The sequence below is a fragment of the Peromyscus maniculatus genome, chromosome 20, assembly GCF_049852395.1.
Source record: "Peromyscus maniculatus bairdii isolate BWxNUB_F1_BW_parent chromosome 20, HU_Pman_BW_mat_3.1, whole genome shotgun sequence".
In the NCBI taxonomy this organism is placed as follows: Eukaryota; Metazoa; Chordata; class Mammalia; order Rodentia; family Cricetidae; genus Peromyscus; species Peromyscus maniculatus.
This window is the reverse complement of record NC_134871.1, coordinates 141,258-155,869: the sequence shown is the minus strand read 5'-3', so window position 1 is coordinate 155,869 and position 14,612 is coordinate 141,258.

The window sequence follows — 14,612 nt, the reverse complement described above, 5'->3', positions numbered from 1 at the left end:
TCCCTTTCTACTCTCCAAACCTTTCCATGTACCTACCTTGTTCTCTGTCAAATTCATGGCTTCTTATTCTTTAATTGTTGTTACATATTTATTTATTTATTCATAGCTATAAAAACATAATCTGCTCAGTCTGTATAATGTCTTTCTGTACAGTGTGAATATATGTTGTTCCCATTGGTTAATAAATAAGCTGCTTCGGCCTATGACAAGGCAGCTTAGAGGCAGGTGGGAAATACAAGCAGAGATACAGGAAAGAGACAAGTGGGAAGAGGAGAGACACCAGCTTGCCACCCAAGGAGCAACAAGATGCCAGCAGACCAGTAACACCATGGCCACATGGCAACATATAGATTGATAGAATTGGGTTGATTTTTTTAAGATAAAAGAGCTAGATAGCGAGAAGCCTGAGCCAGAGACCACACAGTTTGTAATTGATATAAGCCTCTGTGTGTTTACTTGGGACTGAGCATTTTCCTGTGTCCCACCCAATCCCACAGTGACTTGGTCCCAAGTAAACACACAGAGGCTTATGTTAATTATAAACTGTATGGCTTATGGCTCATACTTCTTGCTAGCTGGCTCTTACAACTTAACTCAACCCATTCCTATTAATCTATGTTTTGCTATGTGGCTTCGTGGCATTATCTCTTCTCTCCATTTTGCTTCACCTGGTGGTAGCTTGCAATGTCTCCCTAATTCCACCTTTCTTCTCTCTCTATCTCTCTTGGATTTCCCTCCTGGCTCCATCCTGCCCTGCCATAGGTCAATGCAGCTTTATTTATTAACCAATGGGAGCAACACATATTCACAGCATACAGAAAGACATCCCACAGCAGTTGCAGGTATATTATTTCAGGGCTGACTACTTGGTATTATACAACCAGTGGGAGGCTCTTCCCTAGTGAAGACTATTTTTCATGCTCTCAGCATTCCTTAGTTAACCTATAATTCCTTGTCTAGAATTGAGGTCCATGATATTTCCCTTTCCATGTTAGTGTGTCTATTCGTGTCATCCTTGTTTAGATCATGTTAGGTAGCCATGTTGATGAGATTTCATAGGCATAACTTGCTGACATTTCTAGGAGATGCAATCTCACTGCAAGCTTCCTGGTCCTCTAGCTCTTTGAATCTTTCTGCCCCCCTCTTCTGTGATACTCCTCTGGGATCCTTCTTCTTTGCCTACAGGTCTATCTAATCTTTTGATATTGCAACAGGAAATTGTTATCTAAAAAGTTTACACTCAAGAACCAGGCTCAGAGGGGGAGGAAGGCAAGGAGGACGAGGATGAAGAAGAGGAGGAGGACTGAGAGGAAGGTGAAGAAGGGAAAATTGGATAAAAAGAAGAGGAGGAGGAATGAAAACAAAATTCCTAATGTTTTAAGTAAGCTTATGATTTTTAATTGAGACATATTCATGCTTATGCTATTCTGGGGTGTGTTTGACCCATGGGTTTATAGGTTGGATATGTCTGATAGAGATATGTAGCTCCCATTCCAAAAAATGGAGCTAAGCCTTCAGCAGATGTTCAGAATACATCTTTGTCTCTCATTGACCAACATTTTTGGTGCAAATGTTTGACTAATATAGGAAGTAGCACAAATAAGTTGCTGTGATGGAATGGGATACTTTGGTAGTTTGTACTTTTTAGAACATCATTGTCTTCAGTGTGCTTCTGAAATGAGACCTAATTCCAATGCCTACCTTTTGCACAATCCACGGATCCATCCAAATTCTGGGCTCAAGATTATCATGACTGCCCAGTGTAGGAGGCATGGAAAAGCCATACTCTGCATCTCTCCCCTCTCTTATGCATGCTCCATTGCTCCATAAGATCCACTTAGGAAAAAGTCTCAAAGATAAAATGATTGGTAGTTTAAAGACTGTGGCCATTGTGCTTTGAGCCAGACATAAGACCCTGTGTAATAGACATAAGAGCCTGTGTGATGCACAGGTCATATGTCCATCTCCATGAGTCATTTCCATCTCTATAGAACCAACAGTTCACAGCCCAGGGGAATGGTCCTTGCACTAGAGTTCACCAATCCAAGCAAGGGTAGCCAGCTGTGTACAGTGAAGAGGGGCTATTGGCTGTTTATGGAGGTTTCCATAGCAAAGAAAAAGCATCCTTGTCCCCACAGGAAGAAAAGCAAGAGAAATTCTGTCTGCCTGGAAACTTTGAGATTAGTTTAGGGAAAGAGGCAGGAGAAAGAAACTCAGTCCTCCTAAGCCTGAGCAACCTCCTAGGACCAAGGGGGGGAGACAGCCAAGACAGCAACCTCACAATCACAAGGACTCAGAGGCCCAAGACATTCCAGTCATAGTCACAGAAGAATCTCCTCTGTCATGCATGAGGGTTGCCATAGAAACAGAAATGAGAGGCCACTGGAGCTGATGAAAGTCAGCACTAACAACACAGCCAGGTAACATGGCCTGCTCCTGTCCTTAGTCAGTGGGAGATGAAAATTGGAATGCCATGTGCTGTGATTTGGATCTGTAAAGTCTCCCGAAGTCTCATGTGTTGAAGGCTTAATCCTCAGTACAATGATGTTCTTGGATCATGAGGGCTCAGAACTCATCTCTGACTTATCTAACGACCAATCCACAGATGGATGGACTGTTGGGAAGTGATGGAAACTTTAGGAATTAGGACCTAATCGCAGGAACAGGGTCAAGGTCACTGAGGATGCACCTATGAAGGGCATATTTTGTCCTCAGTATAAGATGTACTCTTTCTCTCTCTCTCTCCCTGCCCCCCCACACACAGCACACACACACACACACACACACACACACACACACACACACTGCTCTTGCTGTCTTTCATTCCCTGGACAGCAGAAAATGAGCAGCTCTGCTCCACTATACCTTCCCACCAGGATGGCCACCTTTCTACCAGCAGAGAATCAATGGAATGATCATGAACTGAAGCCTCTAAAACAGTGAGCCAAGACTGCCTTCTTTATGCTCCATTTATTGTATCCCTTGTCACAGAGCTGGAAAGCTGGCTAATACACCATCCTCAAGCAGCAGCAGAGAAAACAGAGAACCTTCTGGAGCACAACATCTTCCTCAGCTGTGATGAACTACTGGTTTTATCTCTGTTGCACTCATTAGATGTGGAAACTTTCCCAACTCCAGACAACCACCCTTGTCACTTACTGGCCAAGTGTCCTGGCCTCGTAACCTTTATGAGCCTCAGTTCCCACATCCCAAAGTAAGAAGAACAGTGCCTTAATGCCTGCTTCATAGAGATGTTGTTCACATTGAAAGAGATGGGCATAGAGGAAGGAAGTGTTGCCCCTTCCCTTCACTTACTCCCTCTCACTCTGCTTATTCCGTACTTCCTACACAGAATGTATTCCCTGAATCCAGGATGGTCCTCACAACCCTTACTTATCTGTAGGACTTCCAGTCCAGTTCTCAATAATAACTCCTAGAGGTCAAGAGTAATGTGAGGTTTGTTTCTGTCCCACACATTGAAGCAATTGGTCTCATTTGGTCTGTAGAATGCTACAGAATGGGGTGATAAATAACTCAGGATAAATAACAAGTGTCTCACCCCCCAGTGTTTGTCTTATGAGAAAAGTCCATAGACTCTTGTCATAGCCTGCTAAGGCCTGGCTCTAGCCCTTTCCTAAATCTACAGCCTTGTCTCTTATCCCACCCATCATTAGCTCCCAACTCCACAAGCCTGTTTTCAAAGTTTCCCCTCAAAACTGTGTATCTCAGACCAGACAAGCAAGTGTGAATAGGGGCTTGTTGCCAAGCCTAATGACCTGAGTTCAATCTCCAGAATGCATGTGATAGAAGAGCAAAACCAATTCCTACAAGTTACCTACACACACACACACACACACACACACACACACACACACATGTCCCCACAGGCATGTGCAACCACCAAACAAATAAATGTAAAAATAATTTGTATAATACTGATCACTTTCCCATGATAGAGCCCTGCACGTGTTCTTCTCTCTCTCTCTGGAATTTGTTTTCCTAATTTCTAGGAAGTCTAGATCTCTCTCAAAATGGAGATCTTAATTTAGTTGTGCTGGTGCCTGGTCACCTAGACTACAGTGCTTCCCAAGTTTCCGTGAGATAGCAGAAACTATGTCTTCATTGCTCATCTCCAAATACCAGCATCCAACATCATGCATGATGCCCAGCTGGTAACTGATAAGCTGAATGAATAAAGACATGAAACATACATGAAATAAATAACTCCCCCCTCCCTTACACATGTTGTTGTTTTGTGAGTGTCTTACCAATACCAACAGTATATCCCATTAGGACACAGGGAGGGTAAGAGTTATAAATTTCTTCTGTCCCCAGACCATTATGCAGCAAAGTACAGCACTTGTATACGGCACTCAAAAGAATGTTTGAATAACAGTAAATCATTGAATAAATGAGCATTTGGGCATGTATCCAAAACTTGCTGGACTGAATTAAGTAGCCCTGTGAGGGTAAAGGAAGTGCCACATCCTCAAGGCAACAAACATGTGTTCTGTATTTGTCAGTGATGTTTGCTCAGTCCCCCACACCGTTGTCACCCATCAGCCTGCTAATGGGATCATAAAGGCAGGGAAGGCAGGGTCCTGGGCTTTGTCTGAGTCATCAGCTCAAAGCCCCTCTAATGGGAGTTCCTGACTCGATTGGGTGTGGAGAGAAAAGAAGAGGTGATGAATGGCCCAGACATGAGGAAACTCAGATACCTGCCTTTGTTCTTCTCTCTGGAAGAGGGCAGCAGCCAGGAACACTGAGTCATGATGAACTAAGAAACTCAAGAATGTCCCTTGATAAATGTTCTCTGGGTACATGAATGAATGCCTCTGCTGCTGATTACCTTTTAAGTGAATAGGGTCAAAGGTTGGCATTAACCCAAGGCTCATGGGGTAAGATATCCTTTGTGACCTGGCAGGAATTATTACCAAGGGCAGACCAGGCCAGAAGGTTCACATGGCTAATGAAGACAGGGTCGCAAGATTGAAGCCCCCCTAGAGACTAGTTATCTACAGGCAGAGAAAAATCTGCTTCACAGCCATGTTGCATGCCCTGACGCTAGGCAACCATCTGCAAATCCGTGTTTGCTCAGAATAGGAAACTCCAGTGTGGGTGCTTTAGCTCAAATACCTCATCCAAGTATAAACAGCTTAATCTACCTTCATTGGATGTCATAATCATTATAAAGGCATGACATTAGCCAGTATTTGTCAATTACTTCCTCTGTGCTGAAATCTTTGCAAGAGTTTTCTTTACATAATCTCCACATGCAGGTACAACCATCTACTTAGCAAATGAGAACCCTGGAGCTTTAAGTTAACAAGATACTGTCACATCCATTCTCCCATCCATGCCATGAACCCTCTTTCACTGTGAGGTAGAGTTTATGCCCCTTCTTTTACAGATGAAAAATTTGAGTGTGGAGGTTTACTGTCCAATCCAATATCACCCAGCTAGGCAGTGACAGATTCTGACCCCAGGTCCAGCCTTTCTAAACACCAGTTTCATTCTCTACCATCTGCTCTAGAATGGCATATTAATTTTATGGGTTCTATGGGTAAAGGATGATGACTTTCAAACCAGAGACAGCATGGCATTTGAGATAGCAAAACCTTAGCTCCTAAGAGCTGACCTCAGATAAACCCACAGAATTGAAGGCTTCAAAGGGAAGCAAGGAGATGTGGAAGAAGGAAAAGATTTTTAGACCCAGAATGGGTCTCACTACAAGTCCCATCTTCATCATTAACTAAGTGTTGCTGGGTGGGTTACTACGAAGCTCTGGGTTTAGTGAATCAGCATTCTCAGTGTTTTTAATGCATTGTCCAACTTAGTCACCATAGCAACCATGTGAAATGGATAGTAGTAGCCCTATTTTATGGACACACAAACTGAAAGGCAAAGACTAAGCAGCTTGGTTTGAATCCCTGAGTTGTGGCTCCAACACAAGATTCTGTGTCCTGAAGAAGTTACTGAGAACAAGGATGACTGAAGAAGCAGATTCTGTAGTTTCATCCTAGTTACCAGATAACTGGGCAAAAGACAGCCCAAGTCAGACCTGAAGTTGAGTTCCTCCAGACCCTTCTAGAGTTTCTTTTAAACTCTTCTTCCAGGACACAAATGTAGACCTGGGAGCCTGGCATGGGGAAGGAGGGGTAACATGCATGAGGCTGAGAACATCCAGCTGGCAGGGAAGAGATAATCAGGGCTGGAGGCCAGGCAGGGCCCTGACCTCTGCAGACTGAGGCTGATGAGCTCCTGTCAGGGACCTCAGGGTGATGATTCCTGCATCTGGCAGAGAGCTGGGCCAGATGACCTTCAGTGCACCTCTATCTCTGCAATCCCACTGCATCAAGCTCTCACGCTCCTCTGTCCCCTCTGGGATCATCATAAGGCATCTATGGAATGAACAGAGACATCCTAGGACAGCTTATGTGATAATACTTTTGTTCCAGATATGGAGACAGCATGATTCTCTGGGATCTGAACCTGCCAGAGATGTCTCTGGGCATAACTTCCCTACAGCAGCAAAGTTTATCCCAAAATCCAGCATTTCACGGCTATGAGTCTGTTTTTGAAGGTGATGTGACAGACTTCAGGAGGTAGGAACCCCAAGAGCAATGCCAAGTCTCTCTAGGAGCAGGGATGGGACAATCCCAGCCATCAATGGAGCCTTGTAGCCTTGGAGGAAAGAGGGGAACACCCTGCCTCAGGAATGCACCCTCAAGAGTGCTAAAGAAAGCCACTTTGCCATTATGAAACCCCAAATACTCAGGGTGTGGTAGAGCTTTTAAAAGAGTGCTCTGCTCCTGCTGAGGAGCCTTGGAAATGTGGAGTGCATACCACCCAAGGCTAGAAAAGGCCCAGACAGCTCAGACAGACACACAAACAAGGAGCCAATGAGCTCAGGGCAGACTGTCTCAAAGAAATAAACATGTGGCTAAGGTATTTCCATAGCCTGTAAATACTGTCTTTCAGGGGGTTCAGAGGGAAACCAAACAGCCTGCCCCCACTATCCCCCGATAAAAGAGTGACACTGTATCTAAGGAGTGGGCAGCCAGACACCAAAGCCAGATTTCCCAGCCACCCTCTAATTTATAGGCCATAAATGATGGGGCCTGTGATCTATTGCCCCTGAGTTGGAGATTTATTCCAACCAAGAGCACACACAGGGCCCACTGATATAACGAACGGCCCTGGGTGGGGAAAGGTCGGGCTTTCACTGAGCACTAAGTAAGGATGTTTGGAACAGGCAGTCATGCTCAGGGGCAATTCCAAACATCATAGAAGCCAGCACATGATCCACAACTCCACCAAGGACGGCTGAGGGGAGGAGATGCTGGGATGCTGGAACCAAGAGAGACAACCTCCATCTCTCCAAACTTGCCACTTTACAGTTCTGTATCCACTTCCCATTCTGCTTTTACCTCATCCAAACGTGCTTTCCAATGGAAGGCACATCCATCCCTTCCCAAGATGCTGCCAGATGACAGTGGCACAAGGATTATCTATCCTAAGATCACTGTGAATAGAGGCTGCACAAATCTATGTTCAGTGAATGGAAAGGAATAGTCTGTGCTTATGAATTCATTCGTCTATGCATCCTAACAATGGCTTTTGAAGGGAACTTGTCATAGAGGGAACATATCTTGTACCCAGTGGCTGGCAAGCAGAGAATTTAATGGTGTTTTATTTCACTGTATATGTATTTTGTTGTCACCTGTATGTGATAAATAATACTGACTTTTCTATCAGGGTCAGAGAAATTTTTACTTTTGTTTAAACTTCCACAAAAAAACTAAGAAGTCAGATTGAATAAAATAGTAATTAGAGCACAGGTGCTGTTATTATAATTACAATTGCAGTTAGTTACACTAATTAGTAGGTTCAGTGTGCCCTTTCCATACAGACCATAGGTCTTAGAAGAATGTGACAAAAAATATTTGTTTGGGGATGGAGATAACTTGCTGCTTTTCCAGAGGACCAGTCATCCATGTGGATGGCAGCATCTGTGACTCCAGGGGATCTAATGCCCTCTGATGGCCTCCACAGTTCTTGGGCATGCAGGTAGTCCACAGACATCCATGTAGGCAAAACACCCATAGGCATAAAAATCTCTAAATTTTTAATTATTTAATATTTAAGCTGTCTTGGAAATAATTAATCCTTGAAAATCATCACATTACACAAAGGCTTATTGATTGGCAATAACTCTAACGTGTATAAGGTTCAAGGCAAAGGCTTGCACAAGTTATATTTTTCCAAAAGTCCAAAAGAATTCTTTCTCTTCTTCTCTTCATTTTTATTGGTCGTTGATACAATCTAATGGTTTTTTTAATTTTTTAATTAGACTTGATTGTGGATTAAGTGTGTCTATCCTGCTCGCCCATGCCCAACCTTAACAGTTCATAACTGGAACCCTAATCCCTGTTACTTTAGAAGTATGACTATAGTAGAAGATAAATAAAACCTTTAAAATGGTAAGTAAACAAAAATGAAGCCAGAAGGTAGCCTCTAATCCCATAGAATTGGTGCCTTCCTAGGAAGAAATCTACTGGGCATGGTCCAGCATTCAGAGACAGAGGTAAGAGAATCAAGAGTTCAAAGCCAAGATAGGCTACATAGAAAGACCCTATCTCAGAAAGAAAAGAAAGGGCTGGCAAGATGGCCCAATGAGTAAAGAGGTTTGCCTCCAAGCCTGAAAACTTGTAACTCATCTTAGAGGTGAGGACCAGTTACTACAAGTTCTCTGACCTCCAAATGAGCATGTGGCATGTGCACCCCATCCCAAATACATTATTCATGAAATAGGTGTGAAAAAGAAAAATGAAATTTGGATACACAAAGACAACAGAGCTGAGCACACACTGAGGAGAGACTACAAGGTCACAGAGAGGACTGAGGGAGAAGGTGACATCTGTCAATGCCTTATCTCCAACTTTGGGCTCTTGCCACAGCAGCCCTGACAGGCTGACACCATCACTATACTGGAGCATGTGCCCATGTTTCACTTGAAGACTGGCTAGTACTTGAAACAGGAGACATGTGATAAGCATGTGAACAAGACATGCTTAACTTTAATTAGCTAACCTTGCCTGGGACTCCCTGGCCTAAAAACCAGTTCTTTTGACACATTTATAGCCAATGGTATTTTCATATAGTCATTTTTTTAATTTTATAATCAATATAGACACCTGACTATATCTGCTTCAATAAATTCTGTGAGTGGAACCTTAAAACTTCTCCCCCAAAAATGACTTAAAATTCAAGCACTCTTGTACTATTTCAACTACACACACACTGTCTGAGCATTCATGTTTGGCAATCATTTATTCTTCACCCTCTGCTTAGAAAATAAATTTATCACAGCATGTCAAGGTTTTTACTAACTTGTATTTTAAATAATTGCATAGTTTTCACAAGGAATTAATGCCAGTTTCACAAAGTAGGTTGAGTCTTGCAGAAATGATAAACAGGCTGAGAAAGAAATCAGAGAAACATCACCTTTTACAATAGCCACAAATAATATAAAATACCTTGGGGTAACTCTAACTAAGCAAGTGAAAGACCTGTATGATTAAAACTTTAAGTCTCTGAAGAAAGAAATCAAAGAAGATATCAGAAGATAGAAAGATCTCCCATACTCATGGATAGATAGGATTAACATAGTAAAAATTATAATATTACCAAAAGCAATCTATAGATTCAATGCAATCCTCATCAAAATCCCAACACAATTCTTCACAGACCTGAGAAGAACAATACTCAACTTCATTTGGAAAAACAGAAAACCCAGGATAGCTAAAAGAATGCTGTACAACAAAGCCACCTCTGGAGGTATCACCATCTCTGATATCAAGCTATATTATAGAGCTATAGTAATAAAAAAAAAACAGCTTGGTATTGGCATAAAAGTCGAAATGTGGACCAATGGAATCAAACTGAAGACCCTGATATTAACCCACACACCTATGAACACTGATTTTTGACAAAGAAACTGTACAATGGAAAAAAAGAGTCTTCAACAAATGGTGCTGGCATAACTGGGTATCAACATGTAGAAGATTGCAAATAGATCCATATCTATCACCATGCACAAAACTCAAGTCCAAGTGGATCAAAGACCTCAATATAAAACCAGTTACAATGAACCTGACAGAAGAGAAAGAAGGAAATACTCTTGAATACATTGGCACAGGAGACCACTTCCTTAATATAACACCAGTAGCACAAACACTGAGAACAACAATTAATAAATGGGACCTCTTGAAACTGAGAAGCTTCTATAAGGCAAATGACACAGAAAATAAGACAAAACGACAGCCTACAGACTGGAAAAAGATTTTCACCAACCCCACATCTGACAGAGGGCTAATCTCCAAAATATATAAAGAACTAGACATCAAAATAATGAACAATCCAATTAAAAAATGGGCTTTAGAGCTAAACAGATAATTCTCAAAGGAAGAATTCCAAATGATGAAAAGACATTTAAGTAATTGCTCAGCATCCTTAGTCATCAGGGACATGCAAATCAAAATGACTCTGAAATACCATCTTACACTTGTCAGAATGGCTAAGATCAAAACCACTGCAGACAGCTTATGTTGGAGAGGATATGGAGCAAGGTGAACACTCCTCCACTGTTGGTGGGAGTGCAAACTAGTACAGCCATTTTGGAAATCAGTATGGCAGTTTCTCAGAAAATTGGGAATCAATCTACCTTGAGACCCAGCTATACCACTCTTGGTCATATACCCAAGGAATGCTCAATCATACCACAAGGACACATGCTCAACTATGTTCATAGCAGTATTATTCATAATAGCCAGAACCTGGAAACAACCTAGATGCCCCTCAACTGAAGAATGGATTGAGAAAATGTGATACATATACACAATGGAGTATGACTCAGCACAGAAAAACAATGACATCATGAAATTTGCAGGCAAATGGATAGAACTAGAAAATATCATTCTGAGTGAGGTAATCCAGACTCAGAAAAACAAACATGGTATGTACCCACTCATAAGTGGATACTAGATATAAAGCAAAGGGTAAGCAGGCAACAACCCACAACTCCAGAGAAGCTAACTAACAAAGAAGATCCAAAGAGGGACACATGGATGGCCCTGGAAAGAGGAAATAGATGAGATCTCCATGAGTAAACTGGGGATGAGAATATAAGGGAATGGGATGGTCAAGCTGGAACAGGGATGGAGGGAGAAAGCAATGAAAGAGATACCATGATTGAGGGAAATATCATGGGGATAAAAAGAAACCCAGTGCTAGAGAAGTTGCCAGGAATCTCCAAGGATGACCACAGCTTGGACTACTTACCAGCAATAGTGGACAGGGTGCCTGACCTGAACTGGCATGCCCCAGTGGAGTGATCAGACCGGTGAATACCCTAACTGTCATCACATAGATTTTCTCTAATGGCTGATGGAAGCAGATGCAAAGATCCACAGCCAAACACCAGGTAGAGTTCCAGGAGTCCATTCAGAGAGAGAGAAGAGGCATTCTATGAGCAAGTGCATCAGGTTCATGATGGGGAAACCTGCAGACACAACCAAACCAAACTAGTGGGAACTCATGAAAGTTGAATAAATGGCTATGGAGCCTGCATGAGACTGGACTAGGCCCTCTGCATGGCAAGACAGTTGTGCAGCTTTATCTGCTTGGGGGGCCCCCTGGCAGTAGGATCAGAATTCATCTCTGGTGCATGAAAGGGCTTTTTGGAGCCCACTACCTATGATGGGACACCCTGTGCAGCCTTGAGGCAGGGGGAAGGGATTGGACTTGCCTCTACTGGATGTGCTTCCCTATGGGAGGCCCTGACTTCTTGTGGGGGGAAGTAAGGGGGGGTTGGGAGGGGGCTGGGGGGATGGGAGGAGGGAAGAGGGGAATCTTTAGTAGGTAAAATGAATGAAAAATTTTTCTTAATAAAAAAAATTTTTAAAGAAATTGATTCATTCCTATGAGGTGGTTGTTATAGAAAAGCAAATATATATTATACATATATGTGTATATATGTATTTGTATGTGTACATGTATATATACATATATATCCAAAAATATAGCAGTGCATTGACTGGCAGTCTCCCAGTGTTTACATTAATCATAGTACAGAGAGGGTGAAGTCATCTGGATTGTAGGATGGGGTCCATGTTTTATCTGAACTGGTAAAATATTAGCTCCAAATAGAATTTAAACATCAGTTATATATATTTTAAAACCTGGTTGGAAACACTAAAAAAATACAAAGAGTAATAGCCAATTATATATATATATATACATATACATATACATCATATACATATATTTGTCTTCTCACATGTAAAGTAACAGAATTAATTTGTTTAATTCCATTAAACTTAATCTGAGATTCTAGGAAAACCACAGTCATTTTAGTTTGAAGGAAAAACCTACCAGAAAGGAGAAAATTAAAAATAGGGAATCTATTTTTAAAGGTTTTCAAAAGCTCTTCCTCAATCATACAACTCATTAGCAGTTTCTAAGGAATCTACCCAAAGTTCAGGCAGGAGCAGCTACAAAAAAAAAAAAGTTTATAGACGAGATGGGTCAGGTGGTGGTAGCACACGTCTTTAATCCCAGCACTCGGGAGGCAGAGCCTGGTGGATCTCTATGAGTTCAAGGTCAGCCTGGGCTGCCAAGTGAGTTCCAGGAAAGGCACAAAGCTACACAGAGAAACCCTGTCTTGGAAAAAAAAGAAAAAGAAAAAGAAGAAGAGATGACTCAATCTTCACTCAGGGTTGGATTTTCTAGACTATTAGCAGAGGATCTACAGGGTCTTTCTGGACCCCAGTCATTCGAACAGTGAGTCATGAACTGAACACTGTTACAGCCCATCCTAACAAGTATCAAAGGCAACACTCAAAGAACCTGCTTCCAAGAAACTGCACTCAGCCCAAAGCTCCAGATGGAACTCAGATCATCAGGCATGGTGGCAATTTCCCTTACCAACTGGGTCACCTTGCTAGCCTCGAGATGCTTAAATGTGATAAGCTTTTTTTAGCCCAGGTACAAAAACCCCAAGTTTTTGTGCTAAGTGTAAATACCAACAGAAAATTACCAGCCAAAGAGTCTACAACCAGCTAAAATTTTCAAAATAAAGACTTTACAAACACATAAGAGCTAAATAAATCCATCATGAACAGAACCATACCATAAAATGTTTAAATTTGACCAAGAAGAAAGACAGAAATAGCATTCTGTAGATTTTATATAGTTACATAAAATTACTGAGTTTTGTATAAAATGACAGTAGAAGTAAACAAAGGTGAGTAAAGGGAGGCAGATGGGGTGAAAAGGAGGAGGTATGAGGCATAGGAGGTGAGATACACCCAAAGTACATTGTATACTTATGTAAAAATTTTCTTCATGAAATTAAGTACCATGTGTGATATACCCCAATGGGGAAATATCATTAATAATTTTAAAATTAATCCCAAAAGAAGTCAAGGAAAGTGGAATAAACAATATAATGTGGCAATTAAAAAGCAATCAGCAAGATGACAGACTTAAGTATACCCTTCCATCACCCCCATTAAATATAAATGGTCTAAACCTCCCAATTAAAAGGCAGAGGTTTTCAGAATGTAGAAAAGAACAAGATCTAATTGTATGCTGCCCAGGGGAGATGCATTTTAGACACAGAGACAAATACAAAGTTAAGATAAAATATGTGTAAAGCTGCAGCATGTTAGTGCTACTCCTCCAATAACTGGAGTAGATTACTAAATCCAAACAAAATACCCTTCAGAACAAAGACTATAAAGGTCATTTCATAGAAATGCTTCAGAATGAAGCAATCCCAAATGTTCACATAACAAATAATGTATAGAGTCTTAAAATATGTGAAGCAAAGGTTAATTTAAACTGGGAGAAAGATTTAAAAATCAGTAGTTATAGCTTGCAATTTCAATAACCATGACTCAATAATTGATTGAACAATTTGACAGAAAAAACAGGATGGCTGTAGGAGACTTGAAGAATACTATCAATCAAGTTGACCTAATTGACTCTTTCCAAGAAGACATAGACACCATGTTCTGAGCTGTAATATAATGTAATATACTTTAAAGGATTCAAGTCATATTTTTAAAGATTATAGTAAGTGGATGAGAGTCAGAACAGAAACTCAAGGGTGCCCAATACCAAAACTCTGGCCTCTTGTGATACTCAAACCACCTATTTCACAAGGCTGTGATGAGAACAAAGTCACTTGTAAGTAATAGTCATGATTACCAACACCCAAGACTGTAAGAAGTATTTACAGTGTTCTGATACTAGTACATATCACCTAAATTTCATTTATTATTCTATATTCTTATTTAGATTATATCTCGAATGCTATTACCTTATTTCCTAACAACTAAATATAAGCATCATCCCTGTAAATATATCATGTATAAATGTATTTGTAAGAATAATTATGCACACAATGTGAAAGCTGTTTTATATACCCATGTGTGCCTTTATTGTCTATAATGCACATATTCACAAATACTATATGCACATGCAAAACATCACCTTAAGCACACATGATCAATAACAGACTTAGGACAGTAATGTCAGTTTATACC